The following is an 18797-nucleotide window of genomic DNA, read 5'->3' on the forward strand; positions in this document are numbered from 1 at the left end:
CATTTATAGTCAATGTAAGGCATGCTTCCAGTCCCCTTGCAGCCTGTTCCTCAGGTCTGTTTTCACCTACAAAAGAATAAAAAAAGATCAAAGAAATGAAATTATACAAGCATCTCTGACGTTGTACAGTTCTGTACATTATACAGTTGACCAAATGTCTTACTGTGTTAACAGCAGAGAAATTTCTCACAGTTCACTGTTGAGATGGGCACTGTCAACGCAATGGCTCAAGCAAGGGTACAGCCCTCCCAATTCATCAGTCAGTGATGCGATCATGCTGACCTGGTCCATGCTCTAAAACAGGGGTCCCCAACCTTTTTTGCACCACGGACCGGTGTGATTTGGGTCTTTTTTTCACGGACCGGTGTTCTGTCAAATTTTGCACCCTTAAAAATTTTTGCTTCCAAAGCTTTTGTGACGGTGAAAAAAGCCCTCTTTTATATTCAGTTGCACTCTCAATGATATCCAACGGTGCTAAAAAACTATTAATCTTGAACCATTTTAGGTCAATGTCTTTATTTTCGAATGGAAAGATATGACAAGATGGATATATACATTCAACATATGGTACATAAGGACTGTATTTGTTTATTATAACAATAAATCAACAAGATGGCATTAACATTATTAACATTCTGTTAAAGTGATCCATGGATAGAAAGACTTGTAGTTCTTAAAAGATGAATGTTAGTACAAGTTATAGAAATTTTATATTAAAACCCCTCTTAATGTTTTCGTTTTAATAACATTTGTAAAATTTTCAATCAAAAAACTGAAGTCATCTCTTTTTGACAGGAGCACGTTTCTTGTATTTTTGTAAAACTGAAAATAAGGCAATGTGTCAATAACTTGCATAAATCACAAAATAACATAAAATGTACACACACGTGTCCATTTGAGCAGTAGCACTAGCCAATTAGCTCACAAGCATCTAACAATGTAACTGCATTTCACCATATATGTGAACAAATTCAAATACACATCACCAATAACATTATAATGCTCATGAACTTGAACAAAGGAGGAATAAAACTCACAAGCGATGCATGTATTAGACACAAACAGTGTGATGAGGCTGAGAACTGCCACAGAATACTGGATGCAGACGTTAGCTGGTCTGAATAGCACTGTCTATTAGTGCGCGTTCGCGTCGACATATAATCACGTCAGAAAAGCGCACCGAAACCCAAATAATCAGCTGCACCGAATCGCCAGCAGAGGGCGACATTACGCCAGATAACATACGCAAGTCACACCCAAGCGCCAGCAGAGGGCGAAAAAACGCCATAAAACACAATTAACAAGTTGGCCTTTCACTGTACTGACATTTAAATCTGTCTGAGCGGGGCAAACGTGCGTTAATTGCGTCAAATATTTTAACGTGATTAATTAAAAACATTAATTAACGCCCGTTAACGCGATAATTTTGACAGCCCTAATATATATATATATATACCTAAAAATGCCATTACGCTTGATAACACACATCACTTAAAAGTTAGGATTTTTTTTTTTCTCACGTGTTTCAATTGAATTTCTGTTTGTGTCCAGCCATTTTTAAGTTCTAGTTACCGTAAATTCCGGATTACAAGCCGCTACTTTTTTCCCTCATTTTGAATCCTGCAGCGTATGCAATGATGCGGCCAATTTATCAATTTTTCTAACGACCGCCAGGAGCGCTCGAACATAAAATGCAAGCATAAGACACGTGGAATATGTGTGTCGAGGAAGACGCTAGTTGGCACTCTTACAAGTATTTTAAGTTTGTGTCCTTGTGCACGAAAAAAAGTAGCAGACCCTCATCTTTGTGCATTCGTAGAATTAGCATAGCCTGGTACTCCAGACTCACCGCTGTTCCAGCTATTGAGTCTGGCCACCATTAAGCGGATAAAATTTTCAGAGCGGAGCAAGCCACAGCAAACAGACAGCGGAGTGGACCAATCAGCGACGGGCGAGACGAGGGAATTGCGCGCGGAAGTAAACATACGAGGAGAGCGGAGTTTATTCAACATGTTTGAAAAACACACGGAGAACAGTCTGGCCGTGCCAGGCAAGAATTAGCATACCCGCATCATGCTAGAAGAAATGGATATGATGTGCCGAGTTGAATTGAAGGCTTGGATGGCCAGCGGCGTCAGATCGTTTACAAAAGTGGTCGTATGCGAAGAGCAACTTTTGCAAAAGTCTGACAGCGTGGAGCAGCGTGAAAAAAAATCCATCACCAACGGGTTTCGAAAAGCCGGTCTGCTGCGTGATGAAGAGGACGACACGCTAAGGAGTGAGCTTGAGGAGTCAGCTAAGTGCCGTGTTGCTGGCGCTGTTTGGAAAGAAAAGTTAAGGTATTGTAACGATGACAAATAGTAACCCGTTAAGTTAGGTTGCAATTCTTTATTTTGGAAACTCGTCGAACAACACACGACTGCTGCCTCTAGCAGCCGACGCACACACAGAGACACACCCGCAACACCAACGACAGCACGTCTCTTGCTCTTCCGCACCTCCCTTACCTGTAAGTCATGCGCTGTATCATAACCCGATTTGTTAAAATATGGTATTTAAACCTGGAAAACTGTGTATTTCTTTATAAATATTTCAGTTTAATATGTGGGCACACGCGGCTTATAGGCAGGAGAGGCTTATGTATGTACAAAATTCTTTCTCCCTTAAAAATGTACTGGGTGAGGCTTGTAATCCGGGGCGCTCAATGGTCCGGAATTTACGGTAAGTTTTAAGTTAGTCTAAACTGTAAGTCCTGATAGGATTTTGTGTTTTTGCAGTGTTCAAAATAAATGTATGATACAGGCTGTATTGGAGCACATTAGGGACCAGTGTTACTTGGTGTTTTATCCAGCAATGACTACTGAGCTAAAATTGATAGTGAGCATTATTAAGTTTTTATTTTACACCCTCATCACTCCACAATGCTATGTTATGTTAAACCCTGTATGTAAGACACGTTAGCCACGCATCGACAGTGGTCATAATTAATAGAAACCTAGCCCTCCGCAGGGCTAATGTTACATGAGCCAGTAGTGACAGTAACGTTAATCTTATTTATTAGCGCTTAGCGCTCTTTATTAGCGCTTAGCGCTCTACTGCTTTAAGATGGCGGCTGTTTACTAACGCTGCCCAGACACAGCCAAGTCTGTCATGCGCATCTAGTTCAACATACATGTGATCTCTATGAGACGCATCAGACGCTACCTGCTACCAACATAGCATCGTGCGGGCTAGAATTTAGCAACGTCGGCGTCGTTTGTAGCGGCTGTCGGCTGCAGTGTTTTTTTTTTTTTTCCCTTCCTCCTCTCCGCACGTGACATCAGCGCGTTGTCCTGCATTAAAAGTAGTCCGAGCAAAACGTGATGCTTAGAGCTGTCATAATAAACGATTACTCGAGGTGAATAAAATTACTCGGATCAGTTTTTAAACTCGAGTTGCTCGAGTATTCGTTTCAGCTCTAGTAGAGTTGTTGTCTCAAATGTATGTTGAAGATCACCGTAATTTGCGATCTCTACAAGCTGATATTCCTGTTGCACAGACGGGCTCGAATCACTCGGTTTATTCACATATGGGTCACGAATCCACTCCTTCGCAGTTCGTGGGTCTTTAGTGATTAGGAAGTAGCACTGACTTTGTTTTCTTTGAGGTTGTAGGGTCATCTTCTGGCTCGTCAAGTTCCCTTTTCCCCGTAAAAAATCTGTCCAAAGACGTCTGTTTTTCAGTTATTCTAGTGTGGGGGCTAATTATTTCCGGGAACAAATGTGATGGGCGACGACCTACGTCGTACGTTATTATCGAGGCCAAGCGCACATAGAAATACAAAACAAGATGTACTGCTAAAGGCCCAAGTACACTGCATGCGTGATCGTTGCGGTTCCGGTCCGACTCCGGTAAAAAATAGCGCAGGAGGCAATCCGTTCCCATTATATCCTATTGTTCAACGTATACCGGCCGCGTCAGTGCTCCGGATTGACTGCGAACCACGTCCAGCGTGCCGCATGGCCGCCGGATGGTATAGGCTATTTTATATTTCTGCCGGACACGCATCCGACAAAATGGGCGGAGCTGGGCCTGACGTCGAGAGCCCAGGTGCCTAATCACGGTTTAAATACGAGCGAAGATGGATGATGAGCGCTTCATCATGGAGGTGGAAAGTCACAAAGTGATATACGATGCAGCAGATCGTTACTATAAGGACACCATTAAAAGCGAAACTGCAAAGTGTCCTATTATGTGTGTTTTTATGGCAATGATATCAAACACACGACATGCTAAGCAAGGGGGGGGGGAAAACAAAAAAAAACAGCGTATCTGGAAGTGGTTCCACTCCAGAAATTCTCGTGCCCGGCGCACAAACAATCTCTGTTTGTATACCGAGTCGAGGGGGAAAAGTACGAAAGAGAAAAAAGAGACACCCACAAGTTTCGACCTGGTGGTCTATTCAAGACGTTTCTCTTTCTTCCCTAAATTTCACTTGACTCTTCATAGAAAAAACAACAGTTTGCGCTGGGCACATGAATCTGCAGTGTTCAGACACCAATTCCAAGTATGCGTTTTTTTTAGTTGTGTCGTATATAATTCGCTATCCATTTTATAAATATGACAGATTATTTATCAGTTGTTTATAACAGCTCATCCAAATCATCCTTCTGGGGGATTTCAATGCCAGAGTTGGTCGGGACCATGGAACATGGACTAGCACCATTGGGAAAGAGGGTGTAGGTAACATCAACTCCAATGGGATTCTCCTTCTGACCAAGTGTGTAGAACACAATCTCACTATCACCAACACCCTCTTCAGACAGAAAGACAAATTTAAGACCTCCTGGATGCATCCACGTTCAGGACATTGGCATCTGATTGATTTCATAATCGTCAGAACTAGGGACCGGCGTGATGTACATCTAACCAGGGCAATGTCCTGTACAGATGGATGCTGGACAGACCATCGCCTAATTCGATCAATCATGGCCATCAGACTGATGCCCAAAAGGAGAGGGAGGAAAAAGCAACAGCGCCCCTGCCTCAACATCAGGAACCTGGGAAAGCCTGAGACACAGGAGCTACTCCAAGCTGCTATAAATGACAACTTGCCACCTGTGTATCCTGATGATGTTGAGGCACACTGGAGCTCTTTGAAAACCACCATCCTTAACACTGGCCAAGAAGTCCTCGGTTTAAAAACTAAGAGAAACCAAGACTGGTTTGACGAAAACGACGAGGAAATCGAACAACTAATTTCCCAAAAACGGCAGGCTTTCTGTGCCTGGCAGAAAGACATCTCATGCCAGGACAAGAGGGAAGCTCATGCCAGGGCCAAAGCCTGCGTCCAACGTCGGGTAAGGGTGCTTAAAAACCAATGGTGGACAGAGAAAGCCAGGGAAATTCAAGAACTTGCCGAAGCAGGGGACACAAAGGGCTTCTTCAATGCGACCAAAGCTGTATATGGACCCAGTCATCAGATATCAAGCACCCTCTGGTCCAAGGACGGACAGAACATCTTGAAGACAGACGACGAGATCAGGACCTGCTGGAAAGAACATTTTGAGGAACTCTTTAATCAGAGAGCAACAGTCAATGAGGAGGTCCTTGACAAAATCCCACAGAGGCCCGTGAAGGAATGCATGGGTGATGCACCAAACCTGTTGGAGGTTCAAGATGCCATCGCAAAGCTACGAAACAACAAAGCTGCTGGTCCTGATGGAATTCCAGCTGAAATCCTGAAGGCCGGAGGGAACAACCTTCTTCGGCACATGCATGCTTTCATCAATAAAATCTGGGACAGGGAGGCAATACCTGCAGATCTTAGAGATGCACTCATTGTAATCCTGTTCAAAAAGGGGGACAAGGCAGACTGTGGAAACTACAGGGGCATCTCACTCCTCTCTACAACTGGAAAGATCATTGCCCGCATTCTGTTAAAGAGGCTACATCAAACATCTGAAGAAATCCTACCTGAGTCCCAGTGTGGTTTCCGTTCTGCCCGAGGCACAGCAGATATGATCTTCACAGCTAGACAATTACAAGAGAAATGCAAGGAACAAAAGCAACCACTATACATGGCCTTCATCGATCTATCAAAGGCGTTTGACTCTGTAAACCGTGAGGCTCTCTGGAAAATCCTATCAAAAAGTGGATGTCCAGACAAGTACATCAGGATCTTGCGGCTCCTGCATGACAACATGTCAGCAACAGTTCTCTGCAGTGGAAGTGAGACTGAGCCTTTCAAGGTGGCAACTGGGGTCAAACAAGGATGTATAATTGCCCCTACCCTGTTTTCCGTCTTCATTGCAGCCATTCTCCACCTAATTAGTAACAGTCTACCCCCTGGAGTCCAGATCATTTACAGAACAGATGGCAAGCTTTTCAATCTTAACCGTTTCAAGGCCAAGACGAAGATCTCCAATACCTCTATTGTGGAACTGCAATACGCAGATGACAATGCCATCGTCGCCCACAAAGAGAAAGATCTCCAGACCATACTTGATGCTTTTGCTAGAGCATACAAGCTCCTAGGAATGGCCATAAATGTTAAAAAGACCAAGGTGCTCTATCAGCCTCAACGAGATTCCACCATAACCCCGCCAACAATAATGATCGACAACACAGTCCTTGAAAATGTGGACCAGTTTTCCTACCTGGGCAGCCACCTCTCCTCAAGCGCAGACATTGACTCTGAGGTACGCCATCGAATTTACTGTGCCGGAGGAGCGTTTGCAAAGCTCCGAAGAAGGGTCTTTGAAAATCCCGACCTGCTGGCAAGGACAAAAATCCTTGTCTACAAGGCTGTTATCATGCCTACACTTCTATACGGAGCAGAGACATGGACCACTTACAGCAGGCACGTAAAAGCTCTGGAGTCCTACCACCAGAGGTGCCTACGTAAAATCCTGCACATCACGTGGAACCAGAAGCGCACAAATGTCAGGGTACTCGAGGAGGCAAACATAGACAGCATTAGCACCACCGTCATTAAACATCAACTCAGATGGACCGGCCATGTTGTCCGAATGCCAGACACGCGGCTGCCCAAACAGGTCCTTTATTCAGAGCTGCTGACAGGCCAGAGAGCTCCTGGAGGGCAGAAGAAGCGCTACAAGGATAACATAAGAAACTGCCTCAAGCAGTTCAACATCAACAGCGCTTGCTGGGAAGACCTTGCCCAAAATAGGTCTGCATGGAGAGACAGTCTATGCAAAGGAGCCACATTCCATGAACTTAATCTCCGCCGGGCTGCCACAGTCAAAAGACAGCGCAGGAAGGAGAGGAAAACTGCCACCCATGAGGCCACATCATATTCCACCCCCAGTAACACATACCCATGCCCACACTGCACGAAAGTCTGTGGTTCTAGAATTGGACTTTTCAGCCATCTGAGGACCCACAAATAACACCTCCCCCCCAGGTGGACTATCATACTCGATTACGAGTGATCGCCGATGATGATAACAGCTCTATGGGATGTTATGTGCCATAAATTTTAAATGTGCACAAAGATATAAACGCACCGACACAACCAAGGGCATAATAGCCCCCCTTCCCTCCACACACGGAGCCCTGATCTCAACATGATGCAGTCAATCTGGAATTAAGAGACAGACACAACTAAAATATTGTAGCGTCGCCGGTGTTGTGCCGACCGGGGCTGTCATCGGTGGGTTAGTTTATGCACCAACGCGGGGCTAGCGTCAGTGTAAATACAGTGGGGAGAACAAGTATTTGATACACTGACAATGGGAAAACCCATTGGCAGTGTATCAAATACTTGTTCTTCCCACTGTAGTTGTTGTTATTGCATTGGTGAGGTGGCGGGAAGTTAATAAAGAAAAAGAGGAAAAAGGCGTTGAAGCTCGTGTGTTGTTTTCGCGGCCAAACTTCCGCTTAGCAAACGTTACAATATCAATATGCAAGGAAAAAAATGTGCTCTCTCTCTGCTTCTCTGATGAGTACATACTACAGACTCCGTCTGTTTGTCGTTGATTTAAATGGCACATTATCGCGCGCGATCACGCGAGAGCTCACGAGGAGACAGAGTTGGCGGACCGCAGCCGTGCAGCAGCCGGTATGATTTGACTGTTTTTGACGGACTGCGTGGCACGCAGTCAACACTGAACCAGACCGGAACCGCAACGATCACGCATGCAGTGTACTTGGGCCTTAACAGTCCAATCAATGCATTTCTATGACGACCTCCTATCCTGTAGTTGTATATCTAGAGTAGAAAGGGATATTGGTGTGTTAAGCGGCACAGGCCAAAGTCATTTGGCCAGAATGCAGTCGTGAAGAAATTATTTATTATTTCTGCGCGGCCCAGTACCAAATGCGCCACGGACCGGTACCGGTCCGCGGCCCGGTCGTTGTGGACCCCTGTTCTAAAACATCCAGTGGATTAGCCGTTCGGACTACACTGTTTCAATCCCATTACCATCACTGATTATATGAAGTCAATTCCATTTAAACCGCAGTGTCTTTGTGGGAGTTACTTTTCAGATTGTTTTAAAGTGCGTATGACACCAAAAAGCATGTTTATTTCATATTTCACGGAGTGTTTTATGCTCCTGAATGAAATTGACTGCTCGGATGTGTGGAAGCAATTGGTTTATATATTCAATTTTTGAATCTCTCGCCATGAAAATGAGTGACTTCCGGCTCCAGTATCGGGTTTAGGACGAATGCGACTGTTTCAGTATCAAGTGAACAGTTTAAAACTGTAAATAAAATACTCAAGTCCCCATTCTATATCAGCAGCTTTAAACTACATTCAATTAATTTAATGTTGCGAATCAACTGTTAAAGCTGTTAAAATTGCTCCCGTTATTCCGTAATTTCCCCTTCTGTCTACTTTCGACATGTGAAAGGTTTAAAACTGTTTTGAAGATTCAAGTCAAGATTGTGGAGTATGCGATCTAGGAGTATTTTAGACAAAAAGTTAATTAGGTTTGCTTGGAAGGTTCGCTACAACAGCCTTCTAGGGAAGTCTCCTGCTTTAAGATGGCCGCTGTTTACTAACGCTGACAAGACTGTCATTTCGCATCTAGTTTTCAAATGTGTTGCTAACACCGTCGTGTCTGTCATTTTGCATCTAGTTCTATATACATATGATATGTATTATCTACAGTTAAATGATGTTGACGTAGTATGTAGCGGCTGTCAGCTGCCGTCACGTATTCTTGTGTTTTTTTATCTAGCGGCATGAGTTAAGCCAAAGCCATGAGTTGAGCATTGGCATTACCCGGGTCTATGACGAGCATGATGTTTACTCTGGGGACACAATGCGGTCTGTTCCTCACTGCGTACCGAAGACCGGGCTGTGTATTAGTTCCACTTTACTTGACATATTTCAATAATCGGAATATGGATGTTTGTGAATCGTTCTCGAATCTTCCAAGGCCGAATCGCTCAAGGATGTAATGACGGCTGGGCATGTTGTACCGTGGTTCTAAGTGTTGGAAGGTGCGTCTTTACTCACGAGAGATAATTGCTCGTCATCCAGAAAAGTTTCTGCCAGTTGCGTAGGACCTTTCTTTTTGTCTTCGGTTTTCTTAACATACTCTTTATATTGTTTATGGTGGTATTTTGCTAAATGATTGATTAGGTTGGTTGTAGGAAAAGTTCATACAGCTTTACCACCATGCTTGACTTTATTGTGGCATATGTTGCACTGTGCCTCTTCGGCTTTGTCGTCCTTTAAGGTGAAATGATCCCACACAGCTGACATTTTTACCGATAAACTTTATATTTACATTGCAGTCATAATGTAGGAGATGCCACGGAGGTAAATTGGGAGACGGGTGTGCCGTAAAATGCGGACCCGATTTTAGGGAAACCATAGCAAAAACTGGAATGGATTATATAAAAAAAACTGGATCGGGAGTCTGGATTGGAATTTTTCCGTGTAGGCCGATCCGATACCGTTGCGCATTTTTTTGCGCATATCGGCAGCCGATCCGATCCAAATATCGGATCGGGACAACCTTAATAGTGTCACCTACTGACATAATAAAAGCTACTGATTCATGCAAGTACTATTTGACAATCTGCGTTTGCAAGATGCGGTACATGGGTTAGGCTTGCATCCACATCGGCCTGTCTAGCATCTTGTGGAGCAGGCACAGGACATGAACTCCTCACAAGCCTTTGGAACTGGTGGCAGAGACATGAGCTGAGGAACAAGCAAATTTCCCTCAAATTTCCACACCATGGTTTCAAGGGTTGGTAGAACTGGCTTTTGCAAGTTAGCTTGGTTCCACACTAAAGCTTGAAATTGAGAACGGTGAATATGGAATTACAGTGCTGCAGTGGCAGCCTTTCTATTGGCATACCTCTTACAAGCATGCTTGCCCTGAGGTCATTGATGTGGTCCGCATTAGAGAATTCCCGATCCGATATTTGGATCGGATCGGACGCCGATATGGGCAAAAAATGCGGATCGGTATCGGATCGGCCGACACGGAAAAATTCTGCTCCAGACTTCCGATCCAGTTTTTATGAAAATCCGGTCCGGGTTTTCCAGCGCACCGATATAAATAATCCATTCCAGTTTTTGCTTCGGTTTCCCTAAAATCTGGTCTGCATTTTAAGGCACACCTTCAACACACTACATTACCGTCTCCCAATTTACCGAGAGACGTATCTGTAAAAATGTCAGCTGTGTGGGATCATTTCACCTTAAAGGACGACAAAGACGAAGAGGCAGAGTGGAAAATATGCCACAATAAAGTCAAGCGTGGTGGTAAAGCTATAAGAAGTTTTAATACAACCAACCTAATCAAGCATTTAGCGACATACACATGCATTGAAAACTAGGTGCGTTAGTAAACAGCCACCATCTTAAAGCAGGAGACTTCCCTTGTAGGCTGTTGTAGTGAACCTTCCAAGCGAACCTAATTAACTTTTTATCTAAAATACTCCTTGTTCTGCCCTTCATTTTGCGATGTGCATTTTTCGTTCCTGCTTTTATTTTGACAGCCGTCCGACAGGAAAGAAGTAGCGCAACGGCCATGTTTGTAGTTGTTTCGTCAGTCCGCCGTTTGACGAGAGCTGGGTAGCATTGTTTACTGTGCTCACGCTATCCTAAACTTGTCGTGTTGTTTGCGCCTTCGAAGGTATCGTCTGTAAGTACAACACTTTTTATATATAGTATTTAGCGATTTATGTGCCATATTTGGAGCGTTTTGGCCACTTTGTAAACTTTGGCACCTGCTGCATGCTTCATTTGCATATAGAATATTGAGAGGCATTGTATGGGAATTGGCTTCGTATATATTTGACATATATAGCATATGGATAGTCAAACCTGTCAATCATTTTCGTTCTGTACCTTCTATTTCTTTTAGTTTCACCTGGGTTCATTTTTGGATGTGACAGTGCAGCTAAATAAAAGCACCTGGAGCTTGGATGCTACTTCCTGACTCCCGCGTTCATTTTTGAATGGAGTTTGGCTTGCTGCGAACTTGTGTCCACTTACACACACAAAGGGAGCAGTATACTCCTAAATCGGCAAAATCTTGACTTGAATCTATCGTTCACATGTCAATACAGAAGGGAAATAATGGAATAATGGGGAAAAATTTAACAACTTAAACAGTTGATCCGCAAAATTAAATTAATTGAATGTAGTTCAAAGCTGCTGATACAAAATGGGGACTGGAGTATTTTATTTACTGTTTTAAAATGTAAACTTGATACTGAAATAGTCGTTTATTTAAACCTGAGAGGCTTTTTATACAATTTTTGTAACTAATGCACGAAACATTAAAAGCATCTAATAGCTTGGGGGGGTTTGTGGGATTTTCCACTGACAGTTTACAATATTATTTGCACGTTTTACTGACTGACTATGCCATTTCTGTTTGTCATTTATAATGTTTTGTGTTCGTCACTGAATAAACAAGTCAGTTTCTTGTTACCAACCATTGTGTGTTATTCAAACTCACCTAATTCAGCTGGCTAGTTGTTATCAAGAGTACTAAAACCCTTTTCAACATGAGTCTGACAACTAAGTAAGGAGCCTAAATAACTTTAAACTTTAATACATGCTCAGATAGGCCGGTTTCGGTATCGGCCAGTATCGGATCGGAAGTGCAACACAATATCGGTATCGGATCGGAAGTGCAAAAACCTGGATCGGGACATCCGCATCCATTGCACCATATAGTTTGCAGACAAACTGTTCTACATTCTGAATGGTGCATTAACTAAGCTCTGGACCTTCACCAAGTCACTTTAAGAGATGATGGTGCTTGACAAACACATGACCAACATGACTCTTTTGTGTGCCCTGCAATGTATGACGTGTAATCACTTCCAGTCAGTGCATGGAAAGCAGGAAGCAGTTTCAGAACCTGTGGTTCCATCTTCAGTTGTTTCACAATCGCATTGATTGGGAAGTACTTTCTCTTCTTTGATGTACCTGCTTTCATCCAGAGCTTTTTGTATGGCATCATGTGGAAGTGGGTAATTAGTAAGAGCAATATGTCAGTGTCTCTTGCTGAAACAACAGTGGTTGATGCCTTGCTTGTTATTCAATGGAGAACAATTCTGGTGTCTGCTTTCTCATGCTTAGCTTCCATGCAACGTATGTTCAGTATTGCATTGGACGCTTCGACACCATCTTCATCACTAAAACCACCTGCTGCCACTAGGATTTTGTTGACTGGTGCTCTCAGAATCAGCTGTTATGACTGGAATCAGGTAAGGTCAGCCTTGTTGTCCTGATGAGCAATGAAGTTTTCCCACTTCGCATGAAGAGGCAAATCTGTGCTTTCAACAGGTCTTCAGATTGCCACCAAGCCTCTTCCACGGTGATTCCGTGTTCCACTTTTAATTGAGTGTGTTTGGTAGCAATCAAACAAGACATCAGTCCGTTGGAATTTTGCTCCGCTTTTGAGCACAGCCTCTACAAAGACACCGGCAAGGTCTCCAAATGTCTTTGCGCCTTCTGGCTTAGCAATGGCAATAACCAGTGCTTGACCATCAATTACGAGCATTTGCTCCTTGTCTAGATCTTTGTCATAAAGGTGATCAGGGCATTCAACATCAGCAGTTATGATCATTGCGAGTATGGCCCTCGATCCTGAACGAAGTTGTCCATTTACCTCTGCCAAAGATAATGGTACAAACAGTTCATGTGCCATAATACGATTCAGATTGACTCTGGGAGAGAGTTTTCTAACCATTTGCAAAGTTGAGATTTCTGTTCAGCGAATGTTAATCAACTCATTCACTCCTAGCCATTTTCACCACAGCAAGGCCCTTCACTCCCGGCCGTTTTGCTGGATTTTGACTGTGTTACGTGCCGAAGACGGCTCGCGAAGGGCGTAACATAAAACAAGCCACACAAAAGTACGAGTGGACATAAATTTATTTACAGAACAATCAAACTCGCAATGAATATGTACAGAATGCCAGCGAAGCGTGACTTCAGTGTAAGCCCAGGCCAAAACAATAAACAAAAGGAACTACACTTAAACCCCACCCGCTAACTAAACCCTGATCATGTAAAAGGAACAAAGAAAAGACAGCGTCTAACCTAACTTCCTACTCTATACAAAACAGGAGAAAACGGGTTGAACAGAAATGGCGACTTACCCTTACTTGCTTCAGTGCTCTCATTTACAGTGGTGAACAAAAACGATCCAATAACGAATAAACACAAAAGACCTCACTGAAAAAGCGGGAGTGTATCAAAGTAGCGATCAAATGCAAACGAGAGTGAATGGCGAGCAAATAGCTGGCGAGGAGGACTGCGGCAGAATACTGTCAAATGCGACCTCTTAGAGCGTTGACAGCGGCAGGTTTAAGAAGCTTGGCGCCTTTTCCGGTGGCCAATCAGCGGTGGTGACGTCGTCGGTCCGTCCTGCGTCGATCAGCTGTCGTCATAGTCGGAGGGGGAGCAGCCAGCTGGTGGAGGCGACGATCAGCTGACTGGAAGAACCTCAGAAAATTAACAATTAAACGGCCAGGGGCCGTCACAACTGATTTTGCAAGGCCCACAGAAAATTCTGTTCTATTGCTATATAAACATGGAACCCACCAAAAGAAAGATTACTCTCTTCTTTCAGCAGGAAAAAAAAGTAAGTTCATATCTTCATTAGAAAGTAGCTTAGTTTGAGCAATTTTCCAATTTCTGATGAAAAAACAGAGAAAATGAGCTTTTTGTAAACACATACATTTCAAACATAACTTTGACTTTAACACAGCTATTTTTTGCATTAGTTACATCCCAAACATCTGAATAATGTTTTCCTTTTACAAAATATCACAAAGAACAGGACAAATAGAACTTTTGATAGCAAAGTAACAATTTATTTACACATGACTACTGAGAGATGACGCAGTTGTCGCCAGATGACGCCGTTGTCGTTGTCTGTCTCACAAAGATGGATTATTTTTGAGTCTGCGGGGTCTGCTCGGAGAGCCAGCTGCACTAGTGGTCCAGTTGTTTTGCTCGGTCGTCCGCCACCTGGCATCATGCCGCCAGCGCTCCGACCGTGCTGTCCGACCGTTCACTGCTGTTGAATCGGGTCTCGAGTATTACAAAATGCGCTACTGCCCTCCAGTGGGCAGTTTTATTGCTTTAAAATGCGTTTTGAGCTTTGTTCTTTGTTTCTCAGATAGATCGGAAGCTATAAATCAGGGGTCGGGAACCTTTTTTGGCTGAGAGAGCCATAAACACATTTTTTAAATATAATTTCGTGAGAGCCATAAATTATGTTTAAAACCAAAAATACAAGTAATGTGTGCATTTTATGTAATTTCAACACTTTTAAAGTACAAGGGTTTGGGTTAGTCTCTGAATTATTTTTAATAACATTGTTATGCTATTGTAAATAAATGATGAGTATTTCTTACGATTACTGGTACTTCTGGTGCTGCATGGTGTTGCTGATGGCTTTGTAGTCTGGTTGATACTTGATGAGGTTAAGCGTCATGCAGGCATTGAGAAACTTAAGATACGTCTCCTTTCATGTTCACGAAGAAGCAGAAGAAATACACAGAGCACCATCAGTTTGTCCATTGGTAGATTTTTTTTTCTTTAGCGAACTCAATGAAGGACTTGGATAAATCCTCCCCTCATGTTGTCCCTTGCATAGCCAAAACTGCCAGATTGTCCTCATGTAGTGTGTCACCGACAACATACCTTGCGATCACGCTGAACTGTGATAAATTGCTTACGTTGGTTGACTCATCCAAAGCGAGTGAAAAAAATGGAGCCGAATTTGTGTCCTTCACTTGCGTTGCCTCAATTTGATTTGACATCATGATGGTACGATCGTGAACAGTTCTTGCTGACAGGGGCATGTCTTTTATCCGTTTAATAATCTTGTCTTTATCCGAAAAGTCGTCAAAAAGTTCATTGGCAACATCAAGCATTTTCTTTGGCGTACTCCCCATCTGTGAATGGCTTCCCGTTTCTCACAATTGCTAAAGCGCCAGCAAAGCTAGCTGAATTCCAGTCACCTTGTTTGGTCCAAACACGGAGTTGCGTGTGACTAGCTTGCACTCTTGTAAGAAGCGCTTGACATGCTTTCTTCCTGTTGTCCCCCGCCGGATATTTCGATGCAAATGTAGTATGGCGGGTGTCGAAGTGCCGCTTTATATTTGACCCTTTCATAGATGCAATTTTATCATTGTATTTTAGACAACGCCGCAGAACCTGCTCTCGCCACAAAGGCAAATTCCTCTGTCCATTCCTGCTGAAAAGTACGATGCCATTAGAAATGAATGGGAAATTTGGACGTCCATGGCCGTCAATGGCAGCACCCTCTATACGTGTAAATGGAAGCAGATACGTTTGGGGGACAAGTCCCATTGTTATCTGGTCATTTTCTCTTTATTTAGGGAAATTTTGTTTTTTCCCCATTGAAAATGAATGTGAAAAAATTCGGACGTCCATGGATGTCAATGGTATCAACTTACATAAGCGTCAATGTAATCTAAGTACATTGGCATCAATAGAATGAAAAAACGTGATTAAATGCCATTAGAAATGAATGGGAAATTTGGACGTCCATGGCCGTCAATGGCAGCACCCTCTATAAGTGTAAATGGAAGCGGATAAGTTTGGAGGACACGTCCCATTGATATCAGGTCATTTCCTGTTGATTTGGGGAAATTTTGTTTCTTCCCCATTGAAAATGAATGGGAAATTTTTGGACGTCCATGGCTGTCAATGGCATTGACTTACATAGGCTTCAATGAAATCCAAGGACATTGGCATCAATACAATGAAGAAACATGCCCATCAATGGCATTAAACTAAGTAAATGCCATGAGAAATGAATGGGAAATTTGGACGTCCATGGCCGTCAATGGCAGCACCCCCTATAAGCGTCAATGGAATCGGGGAAGTTTGGGGGACACGTCCTATTGATATCTGGTCATTTTCCATTGATTTAGGGAATTTAAGTACTGCCCACTTACTTTGGCATAGTATATTAAGTTATTGTTACTTATCTTTATTGAGTTACTGTCAACTTTATTGAAGTGGAGTACACTAAGATACCCTTATTAAAGTTAATTTGACTCAAAGTAATTGAGTTGTAACAACTTGATTTGAATTTAACTTTACTAAGATACATCAAGTTCTCACAACTTCAAAAAGAAGTACCACTCACTTAAATTTGATAATTTACACTACTTAACACAATAAGTTTGTTTACTTACTTTTCCCAAGGTAATCGGTTTCCTCAATTTATTTAAGTAAACTTAACTTGTTAGAATTTACAGTGTAGTTAAGTATTATCTCTATTTGTTGGGTAGTTAAAAACTTTATAAGGTCGAGCGGACGCGCCAGCGCGTCCGAGCACATAACTTTTTTTTTTTGTAAGACAACGCAGGCAAGATCTAGCCTGGTAGTTTCCATTCAAACTTCTGTCAAAAGTGCGAAATCTCAACTATATGACAGTTTATGAGTGGTCTCAATTGGCCAAGGTAAACCATATTTATGATAAGTCGATCACTCCATACTTTTCATGATTATTTGTTTCACCTTTGAAGAGTCGTACAAATTCTGTCATAATGAGTCATGAAGTATATATACACCAACAAGACAGTGTGAAAGCATTGTCACAAGAAAGTTTGTTTTCATTCATAGGCTTAATTGTCTTTCCATCAATACCTGGTGGGCCGGTCTCGGCTCAAAATGCCCGGGCCGATTTTTTGTCCCAGTCCAGCCCTGCAGTCAACCAAAGTCCATTGATGACACGGACACCTATTTTTTTCTTATTCATCCCTCATTTTTAAAAATTGATCAGGCTCACTATAGTTTAAGTTTAATCATGAAAAAAACAAGGTTCAAATTTAACAAAACAATTTAGGACATGTTTATGGTTTGTATCAACTAAAATTGTTTCCATTGATCTTCATCAGTTGTCAATTACGCCCAATTATGCCTAATATTCCAATATGTCACCTCATTTGCATATGTAAACATAGTATTTCAGAAAACTTCCAATACAAAAAGTGTTTGTAAAAATGTAAGCAAGAAACTGGTGAAGTTTAGTGGTGATATGTAAAAGTTTATAATTTTAGCCTATTTGCCATTTATTTCCAGCCTGGGAAAATGACATCTATTTTTATCCAAGCATTACAAAAAAATGTGAACCTTATGTCATTGAAATACAGTGGATTTGTATTAAGAAGACATTGAAATTTCTAAAAATGCTGTATGACAACTTTTCCCCAAAAATACCTACAGGGTTACAGAACTCTGAATATCCGGACCTGGCTATAATTGCCTTGTACTTGACCGACATTAATAAATGGACCCATGCTTGTATGAAAAAAACTATGGTGGACCTTCAAGATTTGTATTTGAGGACCCCTGCTCTACACAATACAGATGCTTTTTTTTTTTACACCTAGCCATACATTTCATATTAGAGAGATTGAGAAATGTATATTCAACAACGCGTGGTTGAGTAAACAGTCCTTTTGCCTTTGGCTCGAACCAGTGGATAGCAGTGTGTTCAAGGCTTTTTGCATCATATGCAAAAAAAAAAAAAAAAAAACGCTGGGTACAATCAGTCCAATGCTAAATCGTCCAAGCACAATACCTTCGTAAGAGGAAAGAGACAAGCTCCCTCCATCGCCGGCGTTTTTCAATCTGCCTGTTTAAGCTAGCCAGCTGCATGTGAGCATGAAGAGACAAGCTAAAACTGAAGCAAGCTGTTTATGTCAACGAAGCGACAGCAGCTAACACTAGCCAGCTAGCTGCCAGTGCTGCCGACCCCCAGCATCCCAGCCCAGCTACGATTGCTTGTGGATTTGCGAGAGTGGATCTATGCACATCGTTTGAGTCCACAGCAACCTTGAAAGCAGAGGTGTTATGGTTGCCCAAGAGTTTAAGATTACACTAAATTCTAATGCTAACGAGAACTCCTCTACTTGGCCTGTTGTCTGTGTCTGTACTGTGGTGGTGTCGCGTGAGTAGCCTTTTCAAAATGTTGCCTTCTTTCATCCTGCGCACATTCCACATTTCCACTTTTGAGAAATTAACACAAATTCACGGATTTTGGTTTTCTTGGTCGATATGGCCATGAAATAGGTATTAAGTTTTTTAAAAATTGTCTTAATTAGGTTTTAAAAAGTCTTCTATTTAACTTGAGGAAACCTGTAGGAACCCTGTTTAAACACTGTGACGCTAAATGTGACAAAATGTTGCCGTAATCTTCAGCATTAGTTAGGGTTCCATAGGTGTGTTGTATCACGCCACTGCTGTGCTTCCTCAACAGGAGGCTTGACTCTAAAAGGACTGTTTATGTTTGTGCCTTACTTATTAAAATGTGATGACA

At 42.4% G+C, this 18797-nt stretch overlaps 1 protein-coding gene across 8 annotated transcripts in view; it reads left to right on the plus strand.

The window, feature by feature from the left end:
• Positions 1–18797, plus strand: part of LOC130911305 (zinc finger protein 79-like) — a 76411-nt gene that overhangs the window by 24372 nt on the left and 33242 nt on the right. The gene's annotated exons all lie outside the window — the stretch shown is intronic.

Source organism: Corythoichthys intestinalis, unplaced genomic scaffold (genome assembly GCF_030265065.1).
Source record: "Corythoichthys intestinalis isolate RoL2023-P3 unplaced genomic scaffold, ASM3026506v1 HiC_scaffold_25, whole genome shotgun sequence".
NCBI classification, from domain to species: domain Eukaryota; kingdom Metazoa; phylum Chordata; class Actinopteri; order Syngnathiformes; family Syngnathidae; genus Corythoichthys; species Corythoichthys intestinalis.